Source organism: Lissotriton helveticus, chromosome 9 (genome assembly GCF_964261635.1).
Source record: "Lissotriton helveticus chromosome 9, aLisHel1.1, whole genome shotgun sequence".
Classification (NCBI taxonomy): domain Eukaryota; kingdom Metazoa; phylum Chordata; class Amphibia; order Caudata; family Salamandridae; genus Lissotriton; species Lissotriton helveticus.
Window position 1 is genome coordinate 1024634181 of NC_136070.1, and position 23834 is coordinate 1024658014.

Below are 23834 nucleotides of genomic sequence, written 5' to 3' on the forward strand. Positions count from 1 at the left end.
CACCCACATATTACCGATAGTTAAAACACATTAAAGGAAAATGGGATTTAAAACAATCTATGTTTAAGAATCATTCACATCAGGACTCTCTGAAGAACAGAGCCGACTGACTCTATCAGGGAGTCCCTCGAAAGGCTGGGGTCCTGGGCCAGTGCCTACTTTTCCCATGCCTTAAAATGTCTCTGATTATGAGATGGTAAAAGCAATTTGTAGTATGTAGCTTGTTGGAACCTAAATGAGGACTAAATGAAGGTCCTCCATTTGTAAGGAGCTTGTGGCGGATATCTTCCATTATTCCATGCCTGTTCAATTTGTGGGGTGTGGTTTATTTGCTGTTGACTGGTACAGTACTATGTGGTGAACATGTCCCAGAGCAGTTTTATCTTATCAGAATGAATCAACATGGAAATACAATCAACTGCCTGATGGTATTAGTATTATTGTGTGCCAGGAGGGTTATATATTGCATTTACATGTATACATTGTATTTTGCATGTATATAGCACTTGCTACCACTGATAAGGCATTGAAGTGCTTTATGCCGGAAGGCACGCTGCTTTGGAACCCATTGTTAGTGTTTTTATAGTGGAAATGTTTGGCTTTTGGGATGAGTCTTGTGCTCTTAAGGAAATCATTTCATTCCATGCATTTACTCCAGTTTATATGTGGTGGATTAAATTATCAGGAGCTATGTATGATTCTTAGTGGGAGAGGGGAATGTGAATCTATGCAATTGATTGGCAGTAAAAGCACATGAACTACAGGAGATTATATATTGTTAGGTTACAGGGTTATAGCTTTTACATGAGAGTTTCTGATCTTTGAAATAAAATGTGGGCAATTTGCAGAAATATAATAATAGGTATTAAGGCAAACATACAGTGATCTAAAATAGGCTGTGCTTAGATGGAGGAAGCATACAAAGGATGGAAAGCGAAGAGAAGTTCCTTTGGAAGAAAAGAGAGGGAACAATTTAAGGCTTTTAAGTCACGATTAATTTCCATAGGAATACAGAAGAGGATTTTTTTTAATTGCATGCAAAAATTTGAAGAGGCAAACTTTCGAAAGAAACAACAATAATTTCATGTAAGGTAGTGCTATATTAGATACTTTTGATAAGAACTAGAATCAGGTAAACCGTCTACTGCTTAGGCCACCATTTTAGCAAGAACTGCTACTCAGCTCAAGGCCTGGAAGCGTAAAGTAATGGCTAAATGTATATATAGAGAAATATCAAGAGGTTTACTTTGTGTGTAAAAGCAGAACTAACCTCATGATCATAATAATGAGAGAAAATACAGGTGTAAAATGCCAACATTAAAAAGGAGATTGTGTAAATGTTGGAGTGGTTGTTTCCAGATGTTTACACTAAAAGTTTGTCTCATGGTATTAATTAGGAAATCAAAGTTGGATTAATTTTGTATGCCTGTGATGGTGGCATGGCATACACTTGTGGGAGGATAGCTTCCCCGGATAGTGGAAATGTATTGTCTGCAATCCTGTGACTGGAGGGTGGAGCCCAGAGAATGAACTGAGGAGGACACAGACAGGACTATTGTATATAAATCAAAACCTTTTGGACTTGGTCATCTTAACCTACCACAAAAGGGCAGTCTCTGGGATGTGTGAACACTGCTTTTGCTGTATTGTAATAGGCTCCAGTGCTGCAGTGACTGTTCTCCTTCAAGAGCTGTATCTATCAAAGCAGCCTCAACCTCAGATTTAAAACCAGAAATCTTAGCTATACCTCTCTCTATACTACCTAGTATATGTAGCGAAGCCAGCAACTTCAGTATGGTAAACTCATCCAGTGTTGAGATGCATAATAGAAAAATAAACTGTAAGTAAGCTTACATTTAGGTACAACTACTGCATGGCACCATTAGGGACCACATACATTCTTGTCTTTAAAGAAACAGTAAAAGAAAGCAGGAAAAAATCAATATTTGGACTTTGACTTGTTGCAATAAAAGGGGAGAGTAAACTGATTTCACAATATCCAATTAGATGGCACTTGTGAACCAGAATTAATATCGTATTCTGTTTTAGATACTTAAGAACAACCAACAACCTAGGGAAAGATGGAAGGTACAGGGAGAAGAAGCCCATTAATAAAAAATGTGCTCCATGGTAGTATTAAATGCAGAAAACTAGTTAGTATGTTAGAAGGTTATGTCCATAAATATTTTCTCACATAAATATACTTACAAAAATATCGCCCCATTGAGGGTAGATTTTATATTATGAACTCTAATGGGGCAATGCTTTAGAAAACTACATTTAAGAGACAACACTTATGTCAGAAGATATTCTAAGGCAGAATGTTTTCTTGATATAAATGTCTTTATCAGTATTGATTAAGACATTTATATCCAGGAAAAACTCTGCCTAATAAACATTTTTTAAACGTGAATGAATTATATCTGAGTATTTTAGTGAGTGTCTCAATAAATCCATCATGGTACAACATGTGGGAGCTATGAAATCTAAAACTAATTATAGAAGTGTTGTTTAAACGTAGGAGGGTATTTCAGAGATGGTGGCCTCTGATTTTACATATGAGATAAAACCTTTCTAATAGTCCTACTTTAAAAAAGGGACTCTGTGAATGTTCTTTTCCATTCTCTACATTTATCTACATTGAATCAATAGCGCAAGAGATAGTTGTAAAAAAGAAAATGTGACTAAAAATGGATCACGTTTTGATACAGGAAGAGTAATGTATGAAACAAAGATCTAAAAGGCGTGAGCACCTTCGCAAAAGAGGAACTGATGTTTAACTTTGTTAAATATAATGGTGGATTTAGTATTGTTTAAATCTGCAGTGATGCAGCATTGGGGATGGGGTGGATCTTCCTATCCTGAAGGTCCTGGCAGCATCTTGATGGTTATTACTAATTTTGGGGATTGTAAATGTGACTATTACCTGAATATCAGACTATCTAGGGGACATGATGTCAAAAACTGAAAGGGTTCAGTGAAAATGTAAAATAGTATCAAGTTGGGGCCAGAATATTTGAAGTTTGAGATTTGCTATGGTGTAGAAGGTTTTATTATAAAAGAGTATATTTATATGAAACAACATGTGAAGAATTGCGAAGGTAATGTTAGGAGATCTATTCTTAATAATGACACGTTTTGGGGCTGAACATTTTTCCTAAAATTATAAAATACAGGTTTCTGAGAAATTAATTGCTGAAATTTAAGTTCGGCCATTTCTGTATCATAGGAGCTTGAAAAAAAATGTGCGTAAAAAAATGGCAAAAATGTGAATGTTGTTTAGAAGTCCTCCTGACTGCAAGTCATTTGCCTTTATTATTTCCTGATTGTGTGACTTTAGTAGAGTGTTATAACAGATATGGTCTACATCCCGTCCCCTGCACTATAGCCTTTGGCAATTGTTATACAGCGGATCGGACATCTGCCTCAATAAGACGAAGCATCCCATCCACCAAACTTGAAACAAGGCTCTAAGTTTCAGAAACTAAATATAAAAATTGTTAGTTAAGAAAGATGTAGCTATGCAAGGAAAAGGATAATGAGACATGAAAAGCTGTAAATAATGGGAACACTTATCAATAAAAACCTAGTTAATATTAAGATATATAATGGTTTAGCGCAATGTGCAGTGAATATCTTCAAAACTAACTAAATATCAGTCAAACAAGTTATTGGAACACATTGTTGTTATGATGCTGATGCGTGAGAACACTCTAGATGAATTGCAATGTAATAATACTTTGTCATTTATACATTCATTACATACTGGCTTTCACATTGAAACCTACATTCACAAAGAACAGAATTAGAACGGTAAAGGTAGTGTTTTTACTGTATATGTTCCTATTCTTAATCCCACATTCAGGTACCATGCAAATATTGTGAAAGTACATACATGTGGTTGAGTATTTTTAATCTGTACTTACCTATGTATACTTACCTTCAAGAATTTTGTAATTGATGTTTACGTGACAATAGTTTTGCAAGTCAAAATCTTTTTCGACAGTCAGATAGCATACCCATAGGAGTTCCATACCCTGGAGTCCAGTAGCTGTACAGAAAATTATATTTTGACTGTCAATCTCTAAATCATGAGGAACTTTGGCAGCCAAAATGTAGCAAATGCAATGCCAGCTTCATAAAGACCATATGTGATTGATGCTCAGGAACTATTTTTACCCTTGTGAAGAAAGCAGTGGAACATTTTGGGCTTGATTTTAAGTTCAGAAGGCAGCCCCTCATCTGTCAAGGTGGCAGAGGACATTACGTCCACCACCCTGACAGACTACCACCCACCATATCTAGAGAACACTTCTGGTCACTTGGGTTTCTGTGAAGGCATTGAAAGTTTGGTAAGCAGTTGCCATGTTTCAGGTGGCTGCTTACCAAACTTTTTTTGTTTTTCAAAAACAAACTCCTAAAGCAGGAATGACAATTTGAAAAACAAAACAGTAATGACAATGACATCCTGAGAGTTTTCTCCCAGTATGGGCAGGTTATTAGTAATTTTTTCTGCACATGACCAGTATGTTTTTCCTGGCGGTACTCCCTACCCCCCTAAAAAAAAGTAAATTGCACCATTTGCTGTAAATAAGGTGAGTTGTCTAAGTTCTAATGTTGTTACACCGATGGCCCCTACTCCTTCTGGATGTCAGTTTAGGTTTCTGTAGCAGAGCAAGCTGGTTACCACTGTTTGAAATCTGACAGTCCACACAACTCTAAATAGGGCTAGTATACCTACAGTTTGTCGGATAGGGTACTTTGTCACATTTTTGTCCACGTACCTTGTCTGCCAAAGTCTAAATCACATGTTTTGTGTGAAATGAGTCTCCTGCTCTCTGCTTCTTCAAAAAGGTTTTCCTATTTCTCTACTAATTATTTCTTTTGATAAGAGCTGTGCTATATTCAGGCGTTCAAGCCATCATCCTTATGCAGATTGATTTCACAATGGGCCCAGATTAATACTTGGGTCCAGATAGAGTACAGTGCTGCGTGAAAATCTGTTGCCTTAACTCTTTCCTTGCTCATGACGGAATGATTCCGTCATGAGCACCAGTGCTCCTGTGCTCATGATTAAACCATTCCGTCATGTGCACAGGCACACTAAACCCCTCTGCTGCAAACAGCAAAGGGATTTCCTTTTTGGGGGGGTCCTCGGGAGGTGGGGAAGAGCTTCTCCAGTATTCCGAGGCTTGTTTCTTATTTTCTTATTTTCAATGTAATGACGATCGCGCTCATGACACTCATGACGCGCTGTCGTCATTATATTATAAACAAAACTGAAACTTAGTTTCAATGTCAATGTTTGGATGCTTGTGGGGCTATCTCAGCTCCCCGAGCACCGAACCACTTGGGAGGGGCATCATTGGAAAGGGGAGAGTCTCCCCTTTCCAATGATACATTTTCCCTAGTGGATCCCAGCTTGGAAAAAGTTTGATAAAAAAAATGGGTGGGAGCCCCCAATCTGCCCCCCCGGAGGGCAGAAAACAGACCAGTTGCCAGGGATTCTTTTTTTATAGACCAGGGGTGGGGGCTGCCCAGAATGGGCATGCTAATGCCCCAACCTACCCCCCCCCCTCCAGAAGGCAAAAGACAGGGGCAGAAAGCCCACTAGGCACCAGGAATTTTGTTTTTATAGGCGTAGTAGTGGGTGCTGCCCAGAATGGTCATACCAATGCTCACCCCAAAAGAATATCTACAATCTTTCTGCCCCCCGGAGGCAGATGAGGCAATAACCGCTTACCTGCCCCCAGCCTCAGAGGGCAGAAAGCCCGCTAGGCACCCGGGATTTGTTTTCTCCAACGTTCGAGGTGAGGGCTGCACAGAATGGGCATGCCAATGCCCCCATCCCACCAAAAAATGCCACTGTCTTTCTGCCCCCCACCCCAGGAGGCAGATGGGAGCAGCAGCCCCTGATCTGCCACCTGGGTGGAGCAGAAATCCCACTAGGCACCAGGGATGAATTTTTTATTCATAGGTAGAGGTAGATGGGGGCAATAGCCCCTTATATTACCTCAATTTTGAAGTCTCCACAGGACGATTTGGACCATTACCTGTTGCGTTCCCTATGCCTATAAACACAAGTGAGGTACCATTTTTATCGGGACACCTGGGGGAACGCTGGGTGGTAGGAAATTTGTGACAAACTGGTGATCCTACAATTTTTGATTTTTTTCACCAAATTTGTGGTTTGCAGGGTATTTTGTGTAGGGAAACATTGGGGATCCACGCAAGCCATACCTCCCTGGACTTCCTGGGTCTCTAGTTTACAGAAATGTATGGGTTTGGTAGGTTTCTCTAGATGGCCTCTTAGCCATCCTAGGTGCCCCCTCTGCAAAACCAGGTCATTTTATGATAGGTAATTTTGAAGTCTCCACAATACGTTTAGAGCCCTTGCCTGTTGCGGGTACTTGACCCACCCACATGAGTGAGATACCATTTCTATCCAGAGACTTTGGAGAATCTGGGATGTTTGGAAGTTTGGACCCACGCAGATTCCAGAACTTTCCATCACATAAATGTGGGGAAAATGTGTTTTCTTTTTACAAAGTTTGAGGTTTGCAAGGGATTCTGGGTAACAGAACCTGGTGAGATCCAGACAAGTCACCCCATCCTGCATTTCTCTGGGTGTCTAGTTTTCAAAAATGTATAGTTTTGCTAGGTTTCCCTAGGTGACGGCAGAGCTAGAATTCAAAATCCACAGCTAGGCACTTTGAAAAAAAAGGGTCTGTTTTCACTGTAGCAATGTGGTGTCCACTTTGCGTTTTGGGCCGTTTCCTGTCACAGGCACTAGGCCTACCCACACAGGTGAGGTACCATTTTTATCGGGAGAATTAGTGGAACACAGAACTGTTATTACCTATTGACTTTCGATGCATTTAAAAAAATGTTTTTATATAGCGCGAATTAGACCCGAAACATCGGGTGTCAGAGCGATTTACATGAGCACCAGTTTTGTTACAGATGAACATATTCATTTTTTGGTAAGCACCGGGAGTTTTAAGTGATTTGCCCAGAATCACAGGATGTTGAGTGTCGTTGCCGAGACTTGAACCCGACTCTCTAGGTTTGAGGTCGACCGCACTAGCCGTAAGGCTGCATCCACTCCTTTCTGCCTTCCAAATGTAAGACAATGTGTAAAAAAGAAGTCACTTTGAAAAAGTCCTATAATTCATGTTAAAGGGGCGATCCCAGGGGAGGACAGACTCGGCACCTGACCACCCTGTGACCCACCTCTCCTAGGAACACAGCCGAAGACTGGTGGGAGACCCCTCCGGGAGAGGACCTCCGATCTAGGATCGTACGCGCTGCGCTAGCACCACTCGACAAAGGGACACCACACCGTAGGATTAAGAGAACGTATTCTTTATATCTTCAAGAAAGAAATGGATCTTTATGATCCGCAGATTCTTATGTACAGGCGAGCAAGGGCTCAAAACGTCTTGGTAGGGGTAGGGTAGCGGGACAGTCTCAAAGTTCAAAGTCACTTGCGGGTGCATATTCGGCGCACAGCTCTCAATCCTCGAGTTGGGGGATACGGGGTGGTCTTGGGTCAAACCGGACCAGGGTAGTCTCTGAGCCGCGATCGAATCAGCAGGGCTCGAGCAAGGAAGTCGCAGTTCTTATGGTCTTGGGGAGCCGCGATCAAATCAGCAGGGCTCAGGAGTTCTCAAGGTTGCAAGGGAGCCGCGACAGCGTCAGCAGGGCTCGGTTGTCTTGGGCAGAAGTCCTTCTCTGCTCGGTAGGAGCCGCGACAGCGTCAGCAGGGCTCAGGTGGTTCTTTAGGTTGCAAGGGAGCCACGACAGCTTCAGCAGGGCTCAGGTGGTCTCGGGCAGAAGTCCTTCTCTGCTCGGTAGGAGCCGCGACAGCGTCAGCAGGGCTCAAGTAGTCTTTAGGTTGCAGGGGAGCCGCGACAAGGTCAGCAGGGCTCACGTAGTCCAGGATACAACTGGGGTTCGTCCCAGAGCCACTCTTGATATAGGACTGCTCCCCTTTGATGTCCGGAATTCTCGCAGGCGGAGGTCTTAGCACCTGGGGGCCGGTTGTTGGGGGTTCCGCCTCGGTGGCTCCTTTCATCCTTTCAAGTTGGGTCTGGAGGGATCCCAGACACTCAGCGGGCCTAGAGCTAGCCCTCAGGGAGGCCGGATGGGTGATTGAAACTCATCTCTCGAGGGGAGGTGAGAGGTGTGATCGAGCTACTCCTCGCTCTCTCGCTCACGGGGAGCGCTCTACCCCCTTAGGTGCAGGGACATGGGCCTCGGCCTCGGGTACCAGGGAAATGGAGGGCGAGGACGGGGAAGCCCTGTGTCGGGGATGTGGGTCATGGAGGGAATGGTCGGGTGAATCAGGGTCATGGGGAGCTGCACGGGTCAGGAGGGGTTACCACGAGTCAGGAAGGACCACGCCACGAGGCCGGGTCCAACACGCGTCCCCCCCAGCTTAAGGTCGGGGAGAACTACCCATCCTCTTGGGGGTTCTCTTCGCTGAGACGGAAGAACCTGGAGAGGCCGTCAGCATTTGGCGTGTTCGGTACCGGGGCGGTGCTCTACTGTAAAGTCCATCCCCTGGAGGGAGATTGACCATTGCAGCAGTTTGGGGTTCTCTCCTCTCATCTGCATGAGCCACCGTAAGGGTCGATGATCTGTCTGCACTCGGAAGTGGGTTCCGAACAGGTAGGGTCTAAGTTTCTTGAGGGCCCAGACTACTGCGAACGCTTCTCGTTCGATGGTGCTCCATCTCTGTTCTCGGGGCAGTAACCTTCTGCTGATGAAGGCTACGGGCTGATCTATGCCCTCCTCATTGAGCTGGGACAGTACGGCCCGATGCCATGCTCGGAGGCGTCTGTCTGGACCACAAACTCCTTGGAGTGGTCCGGGGCTTGAAGCACGGGGGCAGTACACACGGCGGTCTTCAAGGCGTCGAATGCCTCTTGGCAGGAGGGGGTCCAGTGCACGTACTTGGGCTGCTTTTTGGACGTCAACTCTGTGAGGGGACCCACTATGCTGCCGTAATTCTTTATGAACCTCCGGTAGTAGCCGGTGAGGCCCAGGAAGGCTCAGACCTCGGTTTGGGTGGTGGGCGGTTCCCAGGCCAGGATGGCATCGATCTTTGGCTGGAGAGGGGCGACCTGCCCGCTTCCGACCTGATGGCCTAGGTAGGTCACTAACCCCTGCCCAATCTGGCACTTGCTGGCTTTCACCGTCAAGCCTGCCTGGCGCAGGGCTAGCAACACCCTCCGGAGGTGCCAGAGGTGCTTGTCCCATTGTGAACTGAACACCGCTATATCATCCAGATAGGCGGCGCTGAACTCTTCCAGCCCGGCCAGGACTTGATTTACTAGTCTTTGAAAGGTGGCCGGGGCGTTTTTCATCCCGAACGGCATCACTCGCAAGCCATAGGGCCCGTCTGGGGTGGAGAAGGCGGACCGCTCATTGGCTCCCTCTGTGAGCGCAATTTGCCAGTAGCCCCAGGTCAGGTCGAAGGTACTCAGGTAGCGAGCAGACCCCAGGCGGTCGATGAGCTCATCTGCGCGGGGAATGGGGTGGGCGTCTGCTCGGGTGACGGCGTTGAGCCCCCGGTAGTCCACGCAAAACCGAAGTTCGGGGACAGCACCAGGGGCCGCGGCTTTCGGGACCAGCACCACTGGGCTGGCCCAGGGACTGTCGGAGGGCCCGACCACTCCTAGGGTTAGCATTTTCGAGACTTCGGCCTGGATGCAGGTCCGGACTGGGTCAGGCACTCGGTAGGCTCGGTGCCGCACCGGCGGGCTGTCTCCGGTATCCACGTCGTGGACACACCAGTCGGTGATTTTGGGGAACTAGGAGAACAAATCCGGGAACTGCCCCAAGATCTGGCGGAAGTCCTCACGCTGCTGAGGAGTGAGGGAGGGAGAGAGGCTCACTCCATCTACGGAGCCATCCTTCTCTTTGGCACACAGGAGGTCAGGGAGAGGCTCCGTTTCCTCTTCTGCCCCGTCGTCGGTGGCCAAGAGCAAGCTCAACTCGTCCGCACGAAGTGAGGCGTGAGGCTTGAGGCCGTTCACGTGGAGGACCCGAAGGGGGTTCCGAGGGGACTGGACGTCCACCAAGTAGGTCACTTGGCTTTTCCTCTCCACGACCTTAAAGGGGCCGGTCCATTTGTCTTGGAGGGCGCAGGGTTTCACCGGGGACATCACCCAGACCTGCTGGCCCGGTTGAAACTCGACCAGAGTGGCATTCTGGTCATACCAGCGCTTCATCTCCTCCTGACTTGCTTCGAGGTTGGCTTCGGCCAGCGCTCGGAATTTCCGTGTCTGATTTCGGAGGGTGAGAATGTAGCGGAACACATCTGGAGGAGGTTCTCGGGGGTCCGTCTCCCATCCCTCCTTGACCAAGCTGAGGGGCCCTCGGACGGGATACCCGTACAGCAGCTCAAATGGGCTGAACCCCAGGGACTTCTGGGGGACCTCCCGGTATGCGAAAAAGAGGCAGGGGAGGAGGACGTCCCACTTGCGCCGGAGGGGCTCTTCTAGGCCCATGATCGTCCCCTTCAGTGTCCAGTTAAACCGTTCCACTAGGCCATTTCCTTGGGGATGATACGGGGTGGTGAATTTGTAGGACACTCCCACATTGTTGCCACAGGGACATCATGTATTTAGAGATAAAGTTTGTGCCGCGGTCACTCACGACCTCGCGGGGAAAACCCACTCGGGAGAAGTTCCCCATTAGCGCTCGGCCCACCACGGGGGCCATTATGGTGCGGAGGGGGATGGCCTCGGGGTATCGGGTGGCGTGATCCACCAGGACGAGGATGAATCGGTGACCTTGGGAGGTTCGAGGGTCCAGGGGCCCTACTATGTCGATCCCGACCCGCTCAAAGGGGGTACTGACGACGGGGAAGGGTTGGAGGGGAGCCTTGCGCATTCCTCCACTTTTTCCACTAGCCTTGCACGTGAGACAGGACTTGCAGTGGGCTTCTACATTCGCTCGCATCTTGGGCCAATAGAAGTGCGTAACTAGGCGGTCATAGGTCTTGTCCTGGCCTAAGTGTCCCGCCAGGGGTACATCATGGGCCAGGCCCAGGAGGAAGTCTCGGAAGCGTAGGGGTACCACCAGCACTCGGGCTGACCCTAGCTCGGCAGACTTCTGCTCACTGTACAGGAGGTCATTCTCCCAGTATACGGAATGGCTTCCAGTCTGGTCGCCCGCGGCTTGGGCCGCGGCCTGTCGCCGGGGTCCGACCAGGGAAGGGCAAGTTGCTTGCTCCCGGCAGAACTCCTCTCCGGAGGGGCCCCCCTCGTGATGCCACTGTGCCAACTCGGGCAGATTATCTAGCTCAGGGATCTGTGCGGGCTCGGGATGCAAGGTTTCATTGTCGGTGAAGGGCTCTCCTCCTGGGGAGAGGCCGGTGGGCTCAGTTCGGTCGTCCCTATCTTCTTCTACAGGGCGGTGGCTGGGAGGCTCGGCGTCGACAGCCCTGAGGGGGGGTAGTCGGGCGGACATGGATCGGGTGGTGGCGCACACCCACTCGGGTAGGCCCATCATACCCAGGTGGGTCTTGCGTTCCACCTGTCTCCACGGGGAACTTTCTGGGTCATTGCCCAGGAGACAGTCTACAGGTTGGGAGGCTCGGACAGCGACTCATAATTTTCCCATCACTCCCCCCCATTCGAACGGTACTTGGGCCATTTTACATAAACTCTTGGTGTTGTCAGCGGACAGTACGGGGCACCGGACATTCGGAATGATCTGGTCCTCTCTGACTAGGTGACTGAGGACCCCTGTGATACTCGCCCCGGTGTCGCGAAGGGCCTCCACCCGGTGGCCGTTCACCGTCACCAGTTGCCGGTATTTCTTGGTATTATCGGGTAAGGGGGCCCCAATCATCTCTCGGTCTCCTAGGGAGACTAGGGCCATGGCAGCGGGTTCCCACTCTTCGGTGTCCTCCATCTCCTCCCCTAGGGCTACGTTGGCTACCTGTCTGGCTGGGGGAGCTGTCGTGGAGGGTCGCGGGGCCATGGGACACTGGGGGTCACTGGCGTAATGCCCTGGCTGTTGGCAACGGTAACAGGAAATAGTGACCCGGTGCCCACGGTTGCCCGGGGGAGCAGGATTGGCTGGTGGGGGTGCTGGTACGGTCTGGGGTTGGCTTCTGGGGGGACTACGCTGGGGGCCTGACTGGGAATCCCTCTGTCTTCCTTGGTTCCCCCCTCCCCTCTGGCGGGGAGATCCCTGATTGCTTCGGGGGTAGTCTCCTACGGGACCCCGGGGGACCCGGGTGTTCACCCAGCGATCAGCCTCCACGGCCAGCTTTCTTGGGTCTGCAAGCTTGCTGTCCAGCAAATGCTGGCGTAGTTCCACAAAACAGTTTGCGGACAAATGTTCCCATGCGATAAGGTCGGTAAGTTCTTCGAAGGTGGTAACTTTGCTGCCCTTGATCCACCCTTCCAATGCTCGACTTTAAAAATTCACGTACTCCTCCCACGTGGTGCCAGGGATCTTCTTGCAGTCCCGGAACCGCTGGCGATACATCTCGGGGGTGAGCCCGTATCTCGTGAGGAGGGCCTCTTTCATGTGGCTGTAGGAGGTCTGCACAGAGGACGGCAGATCGAGCAGGGTGTCTCTCCCCTCGCTCAGGAATCGGCCCCACAACCCCGCTCTCCAATCCTTCTGCGGAACTCGGTGGGAGGTCATGGCGACTTCGTAGGCCTTGAACCATTGCTGGATATCGTCGTTCTTATAGTATTCTCTCACCACATCCTTGAGGATGTGGACTTTTGGCTCTACCGGGGGAACGGCTTCTCGGTTCCCCGAGGTTCGGTTTTCTTCGCTCCGGGCCTTTAGCTCGATCTCCTTCAGGCCGCGATCGTGCTCCAGCTGGAGTCTCTTGTCTTCATGTTCCCGTTGGAGTTTCTTCTCTTCAAACTCTCTTTGTACTCGTAGCTCCTCTACTGCTAGCCTCTTTTCTGCTAGCTTTAATTCGCACTCAATTTTGAGTTTTGCCAATTCAAGTTCATGATTGCGGTTTCTTTCTCTGTCCGCTAGTTCTTCTGGGGAGAGGCCCCCATCTGGTGCGCTGCTCCGTACCGGAGTGCTGCTGCTCACTCTTGAGTTGTGTTCGGGTTTGGTCGGCTGTTCTACTCCTCCTCCTGACGGGGAAGGGTTTTCCTCGGACTCTACCCAAGCTTGTAGGGCTTTCTGCATATCCTCCTTCGTATTCAGGCCTGTGGTAGCGATTCCTCGTGCTTTGCAAAATTCTTTCAGTTCTTTGTGCGTGTACTCTTCCAGCCGTTCTGCACGGAACGTGGTACTCGCGTCGGCTTCAGTGGAACTCTTGGTGTTTTTTTCCGCTATCTTTGTTTGGCAGTGCGTCAGCCGCTTACTGTACGATCTCTAGATTATGGGCTCGTATCCCGTCGCTTGCCACCAATGTTAGAGGGGCGATCCCAGGGGAGGACAGACTCGGCACCTGACCACCCTGTGACCCACCTCTCCTAGGAACACAGCCGAGCACTGGCGGGAGACCCCTATTGGAGAGGACCTCCGATCTAGGATCGTACGCGCTGCTCTAGCACCACTCGACAAAGGGACACCACACCGTAGGATCAAGAGAACGTATTCTTTATATCTTCAAGAAAGAAATGGATCTTTATGATCCGCAGATTCTTATGTACAGGCGATAAAGGGCTCAAAACGTCTCGGTAGGGGTAGGGTAGTGGGACAGTCTCAAGGTTCAAAGTCACTTGCGGGTGCGTATCCGGCGCACAGCTCTCAATCCTTTAGCTGGGGGATACGGGGTGGTCTTGGGTCCAACCGGACCAGGGTAGTCTCTGAGCAGCGATCGAATCAGCAGGGCTCGAGCAAGGAAGTCGCAGTTCTTACGGTCTTGGGGAGCCGCGATCAAATCAGCAGGGCTCAGGAGTTCTCAAGGTTGCAAGGGAGCCGCGACAGCGTCAGCAGGGCTCGTGGTCTTGGGCAGAAGTCCTTCTCTGCTCGGTAGGAGCCGCAACAGCGTCAGCAGGGCTCAGGTGGTTCTTTAAGTTGCAAGGGAGCCGCGACAGCATCAGCAGGGCTCAGGTGGTCTCGGGCAGAAGTCTTCTCTGCTCGGTAGGAGCCTCGACAGCGTCAGAGGGGCTCAAGTAGTCTTTAGGTTGCAGGGGAGCCGCGACGAGGTCAGCAGGGCTCACGTAGTCCAGTATACAACTGGGGATCGTCCCAGAGCCACTCTTGATATAGGACTGCTCCTCTTTGATGTCCGGAGTCCTCGCAGGTGGAGGTCTTAGCACCTGGGGGCCGGTTGTTGGGGGTTCCGCCTCGGCGGCTCCTTTCATCCTTTCAAGTTGGGTCTGGAGGGATCCCAGACACTCAGCGGGCCTGGAGCCAGCCCTCAGGGAGGCCGGATGGGTGATTGAAACTCATCTCTAGAGGGGAGGTGGGAGGTGTGATCGAGCTACTCCTCCCTCTCTCGCTCACGGGGAGCGCTCTACCCCCAGGCCGGGTATGGTGCCGAAGGCCGAGGTCGGGCTGGGGCCGGGGCAGCCATCTTAGGTGCAGGGACATGGGCCTCGGCCTCGGGTACCAGGGAAATGGAGGGCGAGGACGGGGAAGCCCAGTGTCGGGGATGTGGGTCATGGAGGGAATGGTCGGGTGAATCAGGGTCATGGGGAGCTGCACGGGTCAGGAGGGGTTACCACGGGTCAGGAAGGACCACGCCACGAGGCCGGGTCCAACAATTCACATGCTAGTATCGTTACCCACAATTTTGGAGATGCTCAAATAGCTACTGTTTCCAAACTCTATAATTTATTCCCATTTCATAAATACATAGGTGTCGTTCATACCGATTTTTCACTGTTTATATTTTCCCAAATAAATTGCTATATACCCCATACACAATAAAAACCCATCGCAAGACACTGCTCAGATATCGGCTCTCGGCTCGTCCGGTTCCTGGTGAACCTACAAGTCTTATATATCCCCATAACCTGAAGGGTTCAGCGGATGTAACAGTATATTGCTTTGAAAATCTGTCATTCTTTGAAGAAGTTACAGGCAAAAAGGTTGACACAAATGGCTGTTAACTCATTTTCAATGTTTCCTATTTTCAAAGGTTCGTTTCTATGAAAAAACCTTGAAGGGTCTACACAAATGGCCCCTGGCTGAATTCAGAATTTTGTCTACTTTTCTGAAATGTATAGCTTTCCAGGATCCATTATTGCTTTCATGCCCATTTCTACCATTAACTGGAAGGAGGTTGAAAGCACAAAAAATAGCAAAAATAGCCTATGTTCCAGTTAAATGCCAAAACTGTGTAAATATTTGTGACAAAAGTCTGTCAGTTCCTGAAAGCTGGGAAGATGGTGATTTCAGGACCACAAACACGTTGTTGGTCCCATTTAAAGGGAAAAAACCAGACGCTTTCATCTGCATTACTTTTTTCCCATGTTTCCCAAAAAAAACTAAATTTATCTGTATTTTGGCTAATTTCTTGGTTCCTTCTGGGGGAAATCAACAAACCCTGGGTACCTTTAAAATCCCCATGATGCTGGAAGAAAAGGACGCATAATCCGCATGGATACCTTGTGTGGTCAAAACGTTACAGGGGCCTAAGCGCGAACTACCCCAAATAGCCCAAAAAAAGCTTAGCACGGGGGGGGGGGGGTAAAGGCCTAGCAGCGAAGGGGTTAATGGAAAAAAATTACAAAACACCATGTTTATTAAAAGTAATTCACTGATGATTTCATCAGTCTCTTGCAATAACATAGCTAAGCATTAAGTAGGGGTGCAAATCTCATGTAGTGCATGGCATGAGATTTGTACTCTAGGGATCATACTTATGGGAAAGGTGGAGGAGGGCAGCGCTGCAATTTACCTATAGGGCAGAAATGCATCATATTTATCCAATATGGTGCATTCCTGTCCTTTTCCCCAGCGCTGGGGCCGTTTCAGCAGCCTAGGACCAACACAGGCACCCTTGCACCAGGGTCAAGGATGACTGTGCTATAAGCAAGATTGTTTTTGTGCAGGAAGGGGCACAAAAACAAATCATAGAGGTGTTTTCCTCTTTCTATGTGTGCTGCTGAATGCACATAGAAAGAGGAAAGAATTAGGCGGAATAAAGATATTTTCTGGGGAGGCTTAGCTTTTTGGTGCATTCCTAGAATGACAAGGTTTGGTAAATCTAGGAATGTATCAAAAACCATGGGATTTGCGTGGTAACACCCACAGCAACGCCATGGACACCTCCCTTGAACAGAGAAATGCAATGCAGTGATTTGTGCTGCATTGTATTACTCCATATTTATGAAGCCAATCAGAACTACGCAATGTGGCTTTTTGTAGCTTCATAAATATGACTTAGGGCTTTGCATCGTACATGTACCACTATGCGAGGTACAAGCATGACACAAGGCCCTCATAAATATGCCCCTAGATAAATCCTTTAGTACAAATTTTAAGGTGCATGCAATGTGTATATTTGCCTTCAGTGGCATTAAATGTGTAATTTTGCCTTAATTGCATATTTTATGTGTAAGATTGATTGATTGAATGAAATGTGCACAAATATAACGCAAAATTCTGTTTATCTGTTTGTCTCGTGTTTGCACCTGGTATGAAGATTTCCCACAAAGCCAGGCCATGCTATTTTAGATCTGATTTTGATTGAAAACCTTCGGTGCTTGTAATCTTTCTGCCTCATGTCGACCTACTGGATATATAATAGAAATTTGACTAAGCCCCCAACACCCCATCTCCAACACAAAGATGTATTGGCACTCCAAACTTGTCCATGTTACATGCAAAATGGTTCTTGCATGTGGAAACTAATCGTCACTGTCAATTGCACCATTTTGTGACACTTTGTGGTGCAAAATATCATACTTAGGGGCTTAGTTATGAGGCCCTGAGTCACTTTTGCACCACATAAAGTGGTATTTGTGTGACGCAGTGCTCTCATAAAGATTTACAAAGCCACCCTGCGTGGCTTTGAGTGGCCTCATAAATCATGAGGAAGGCAACGCAGAGCAAAATTGGTGTTGTCTTACTCTGTACCCGGGAGGTCTACCATGGTCATTGCGGTGGGTTTTCCCACACAACACCCTTGGAATTTGACGCTGTCCCAGATTTACAAAGTGATGTAAACCTGGGAAAGCGTCAAATCGGTACACCTCCGAGTGAGTTGTAACGAAGAGAAATATGTTCATATCTATTCATTTTTTCCTCTTTTCATGTGTGCTGAATGCAGCACACATAGAAAGAGGAAAACACCTTGCAGGATGTTTTTGTGCAGGAAGGTGCTCCTTCCTGCACACAAAAAATCCTTCATGCAAAGGAGGCACCCTTGCACCATGGTGCAAGGGTGCCTATGTTGGTGCTAAGCGATACAAAAGGAGATGATGGACGGAGCGTTTGAACAAATCAAACACTCACCCCCAGTCAACTGATCTGGGTTTAATCCATCACCATTCTTTAGCTCACTCAGCCACCCCAGTTCAGACATGGCCATATGCAAATCAGTCTGACCCTGTGCCTCATGGGAACAGTCCAGCCCGAACTGCCAAGCCATGTCTTCCCTGGACCGGAAAGAAGCATCCTGAGACCGGTTCCGGATTCATAATCCTCATCAGCCAGGCTATCTTGAATCCAGTGGCCAAGTGAGCAAGGGGCTCACGTCTGAGCATACCCTGCCACGCTTAGGGCGAACAAAGCGATGCAAAAGGGGATGATGGACGGAGCGTTTGAACAAATGTTGGTGCTAGGCTGCCACAATGTCAACAGCGCAGGCAGACAGGACAGGAATGCACTGCATTGCTTAAATACTGTGGGCAGATTTACAAGCCCCTTGCCCCACTTTACCGTCACTTTTCTGTCACCTTTCCAATGTTAAAAGTGACGCAAAGGTGGTGCAAGGGGCTTGTAAATCTGCCCCTGTGCATTCCTGTCCTTTCACTTTGTCACAGGGGAGCACAGCAAGGTGCCTTGCTGTGCTGTCCTACGCTAAATTGCCATAAATGGGGAGATGAGTCTCACATCGCCCTGCATTAATGTTTAGTAAACATAAGTATCACTTTCAACCGACATCAGCTGCAACTATTAGGCATAAAAGGATACAAGTAAATAGTACTTTAACTCAATATGTCGAATTTTGACCGAATTCTGCTACAATATTTATTTCAATTCGAACTGGGATACATACCCAAAAATCACCTGTCCCTTAGCAAAGGAAATAATACACTATCAGATGGTTCATTTTCAGCCGGGAGTTCCTCTGGAAATGCTAGATGTTCGCTGCTTTGGAGGTATATCCAATGCTTGATGTGGTCTCCTTGGGCCCATCAGACGAGCGAGGCTGTCGCCCAATCACAGGCAAGCAGCAGGATCTGTGTCCAGATGCACCCTCGCTTAGGGAGAGGAAAAACAATCAAAGGCAGGATGCGTAAAATTAGAGCAAACACATGAGCGCGTGAATAAACCCCCAGACTAAATCCCTTGGCAACACGACTTCCTCGTCCAACCACAGCTAATAATAGCCTACCAGCCCCATTCCCTGGGCACGAGGATGGCCAGCCGCTCGTAAAGTTTGCTATGAGGTTAGACCACCCTTGAGAAGGTCGAACAGCGAGCGGTATTGGATGGCATGGCAACTCTAGGCAGTCGCCTAGGGCGGCCTCAAAAAAGGGGTACACGATCATCTGTAAAGGTATCTAGTGTGACCACATTGATAGATGGGCAGGTTGTGGGGGGCCAGGGGGTGGGGTTAGACAAGGAGGGCAAAGTGTTGTTTTCTACTGAAGAAACAATCCATGAACTGATTCTGCCATGGACCGTGGTCAGATCTGTTCCTCAGCACAAAGGTCCTGCTAGCCTTGGATTTTCATAGGGGAAGTGCCTCCTGAGTACTGGCAGCTACCTCATTTGTCAGTGCTTGTCCTTACAGTGTGGATCGGGAATTTCAAGGATCGACTATCGAGTGACCACAATATTCTGACTAATGTTAAAGGGCCAAACGTGAGAATGCATAGATTTTCTATACCTAACTCACTCACTCTCTCTCTCTCTCTCTCTCTCTCTCTCTCTCTCTCTCTCTCTCTCTCTCTCTCTCTCTCTATATATATATATATATATATATATATATAGATATATATATAAATGTATATATATATATACACATACACACATATATATAAATATTTCAAGCTACATAGATGTTTAGATAGATATATATATATCTAAACATCTATGTAGCTTGAAATATTTATATATATGTGTGTATGTATATTACCTACTGGCGGTCGCCAGTAGGTATATATAGTTAGGATTTTTTCTCTATGGGTTTTTTGAAAATTCTATGTCTAATAACTTTGGCGTTTGTGGACGGAATTGGCTGAAATTTTCAGGAAAATGGCACATTTTGTTTCTGAGCAGCCCTTGAAAATTTGGGGGGGGTTCGTCAAGGGGGGGCCGAGAAAAAAGGGGGGTCCCAAAACGTGTTTTTAACATTGAGTTTTCCATAGGGCGGTTGGCCTCACTTTTAGCCCGAACGGCTGAATGGATTTGCACGAAACTTGGCAAAATTGTAGGGACTGGTAGCCCGATGTGCCTTTTGTAGGTCTCAATATATGTGCTCCAGTGGATTTTGAGAAATTAACGTTTAAAAAAAGATATATATCTGTAACAGCGGACCGGGCAGCGTCCTAGGACGCGTACTTTTCGCGCAACGGAGCTTTGTGAAGCGAAGCTGATTGGTTCTCCGGCGTCTGTCAACATTCCAAACAGTCCGTAGCGGCCGCCATCTTGTCTCTCGGTAGGATCGAGAGACAAGAGGAGGCCAAAGCGAAGGGGCAAATGACCATAAGGGGGAATAGTAGATCCTCGCTGACCCCCTAGGTTTGATGTGGAGGTTTTAAAAGGGCCCCGCGGGGCAAAAAAAAATAATAATAATAATAATCGAACACCTGAATGGATTTGCACGAAACTTGGCAAAATATTAGGGACTGGTAGCCCGATGTGCCTTTGCTAGGTCTCAATATATGTGCTCCAGTGGATTTTGAGAAATTAACGTTCAAAAAAAGATATATATCTGTAACAGCGCTCCGCTTCGCGTACTTTTCGCGTTACGGAGCTTTGCGAAGCTGATTGGTTCTCCGGCGTCTGTCAACATTCCAAACAGTCCGTAGCGGCCGCCATCTTGTCTCTCGGTAGGATTGAGAGACAAGAGGAGGCCAAAGCGAAGGGGGAAATGACCATAAGGGGGCATAGTAGATCCTTCCTGACCTCTTAGGTTTGATGTACCATTTTGCCAAGTTTGGTGTAATTCCGTTCAGCCATTCAGGCTGTAGACGTATGTAAATGTCCTATGGAAAATTGCATGGGGAAAACACATTTGAAAGTGTTGAAATTTAGAACCAATTAAAATGTTACTTTGGTTTTGTATTTGTGTGTGATGAAAGTTAATTGGTTATGTATATATGTCAAATGAGAGGAAACCACAGCCATTTTGTGATACTACTGTCTGAGGTACATTTGTGAGGAATTTTTGGTGGTGAATTTCTGGTGTTTGATTTACACAGTACTAACACTTCTGCTACTTTTAAAAAGGTGAGTTGTTAATTTGTAAGGGGAACTATGTTGTACACTTGAAGATAATTTGAAAAATGTTTTCTGTTATTTATTTGCAGTCCTTCTGTTATACTAAATACTTGATGAAGTTAGTTTTATATTATGTATTACTAAAAACGATAAATGAAAGTGATTATTTTTTTCTGCAATTTACAGCAAGCAATTTCAAAATAAAATGGCTCACAATGAAGAGACCGTGGCAATTTCTTTTGAATTGTCCACTACATTGATTGAAATTGAGAGCACCAATAATGAAATATTGTCACAAGGAGGACATGACTTGTATGATTCCATTAGATTGATTGAAATGGACAGCACCAAGAATGAAATATTGTCACAAGGAGATGACTTGAATGATTCCACTACATTGATTGAAATTGAGAGCACCAATAATGAAATATTGTCACAAGGAGGAGATGGCTTGTATGATTCCATTAGATTGATTGAAATGGACAGGACCAATAATGAAATATTGTCACAAGGAGGAGATGACTTGAATGATTCCACTACATTGATTGAAATTGAGAGCACCAATAATGAAATATTGTCACGAGGAGATGACTTGAATGATTCCACTACATTGATTGAAATGGACAGCACCAATAATGAAATATTGTCAGAAGGAGGAGATGACTTGAATGATTTTTTTGATCAATCTCTTGATGGCGAATTTATCGAGTGTTTGGAGACCATAGAGTTACAAGAATCATCATTGCAGACTTTTAATGAGGAGATTCCAGATGAGATGATTGAAGAGGAAATTACTGATGAGGACATGTTACTAGTTGTTTCAAATTTAGAAAATTTTGAAGAATAAATTTATATTTAGAAATCAAAAATTGTTTGAGACATTATTTATTTTTATTTTTAATTTATGAGGTTGTAGCGAAGTGATTGTAGTATAAAATGAGACTTATAGTATAGAGTGCAACATTTTTATGTTACATGGTAAGTTTACTCATATTTACTTCCCTTCTGCCACTATATTATCTCCAATGTGTATTTGACATGTCTTCTTCATCTCCGGCCTCCTTTCTCTCACTGTGTGTCTCCGATGCATCTTATCGCTGGTATTTTGTGTAATTACAGAAGAGAGTAAAATAAAATAGTTCGGAACGTGAAAAGGGGGCAAAGTAGAGTACTCCTCACCCCCTAGGCCTTTTTAGGCGGTCCCAAAAGGATCAGTTTCTGCTTTCCTGAGAGATTATGGTATGAGTTCCATATACCACAATAACTTGCATTACAACATGCAAGATATCTATCTCCTATTACCAACTTTTGGAGATATTCGCGCTAAGCGCGAATATCTCCAAAAAGTAACACCTGCCCTGAGCAGTTCTTAGCCATGTTATCCAATGGGAGGTGGATAACATGGCTAAGAGTATTAGCTCGGTAATGCATGAATATCGCTGAGTTTTTAGCGATATTCATGCATTGCGGCCGTTTATTATCGCATTTGCGATAAACCTTGATAATAGTAAGGTTTATCTTCGATAATTTCTGACGATGCTTAGTGGTAAAAAATTGGTTGGTAAGCATCGTTAGCGATAAATATCGCTTAACTTTGGTAATATGCCCCAACGTCTGTTAACGTTCGATTCGAAGGAAATGAGGAAGTGTTGAAAAACATTGTCTGCGCCATCTTGCCTTTTTTGAAATGCCACACTTTTGTCGTGCACGGCAGCCATTTTAGATGTCTTGACCAGACCCACTCTCTGCACGCTGTCGATTCGTAGCATGGCTCCTCACCCTCGCAAGCATCTTCCCCAGGCACTGGTCACCCCCGCTCTCTGTCTTATGCATGGGCAATAAACCTCCCCCCATCTGCGCTGCTCTTCCCTGAGAATCACACTGTGCCCGCCCGACACCTCCCTTTCGCCCTATTCACTACCGCACCCTCTGACACTCCTCTTCCTCTGTGTCCGATTGTCCAGGCTATCAGCTAGCCCTGCAGATGTAGTTTATGGCCCCAGCTGTAAAGAATCACCCCTCTTCAAAGGAGTTATAGTAGATCAAGGCCCACACCCGATGAGATCCGTCACACCACACGTGTTCCTACTATCTGAAAACTATCCTGTATTGTGATTGGGGAGGGGACCGAGCCTGAAGCGGAAGATTCCAGGAATGACTCTTTGTACATCAAAGTTTTTACAATTATGTGTCACATAAAAAATATATAGCACTCCAACAAAGTAGTAGGAATATAAAACTTTAATAACATATAAATATATACAACAAAACAAAAACAGTAATAGATTTATTGAAATTGACAGCACCAATAATGAAATATTCTTGTCAGTAGCGGTCTGTTGTGCGAATAGTTCCAAGGCAGCAGAACGCGCTGAAATCTGGATGTCACGAAGGTGATGTCTAGCAAGTTGCCGCCCAGCAAATAACGGCGTGGGGCGCCGCGGGGGTGAGTGAGTCCAGTAGGCACCACAGCTATTCTTACCGGCATTGCAGAATTACTGCTGGGGACAATGCCTGTGCTGGAGCAGGGTCACAGCAGAAACAAAAAGGATTCTGTTGAAGATGTTGTTGGTTTTCAATTTGAAAACAGTTCTGGTGTCAACTGCTATGCTAATGTAGTGGTTAATGTTTTGTTTTCTCTAGAAAATGTAAAAGAGGGGGAGGCAGTCCAAAGTTCCGTTAAAAGGGCAAAGGAAAGGATCGGTGGTTTGAACTATCAGTCAAAAAGGGGAGGGGGTGCAACAATTTTTCCTACCGGGTCACACTGTGCTTTCACCGGAAGTGAGGTCTGCAGGATTCTAGTAATTCAAAGTGAGGCTGGCGCCGACGTCCCGCGGATACAGTTTCGTCACTCCACGGGTGATCATGGCAGTCATTCGCCATCGGGGGTGGGAGACTCCCGCGGCTCCTCTAGAATCTTCAAGGTCGTGGAGGACTACGGTGGTGGAGTCAACCAGTGACCGGGCCATTTCTTTATGCTGGGCCCGCTCTTGCCAGGTCGACCGCCATTTTGAGAGTTCGGTAGCTACTGGCGATCGCGGGGTCAAATGAACGGACGGGCTCCACCCTGCCGGGCGAGACGTTGCAGCATGGCCACAGTGGAAGAACTCTTTTCCGGGCGCCTGGACCGCTGAGGGTGCAGCTGGGAAGCCTACACTGGGGAGGCGGGAGAGGCCTGTTCGCACCGTCTCTCCCTCCCAGTGCACCCCACGGCGTCTCGCTTGAGATTTGTTATGGCCGGACCAGGCGATGAGGACGAGGGGGGG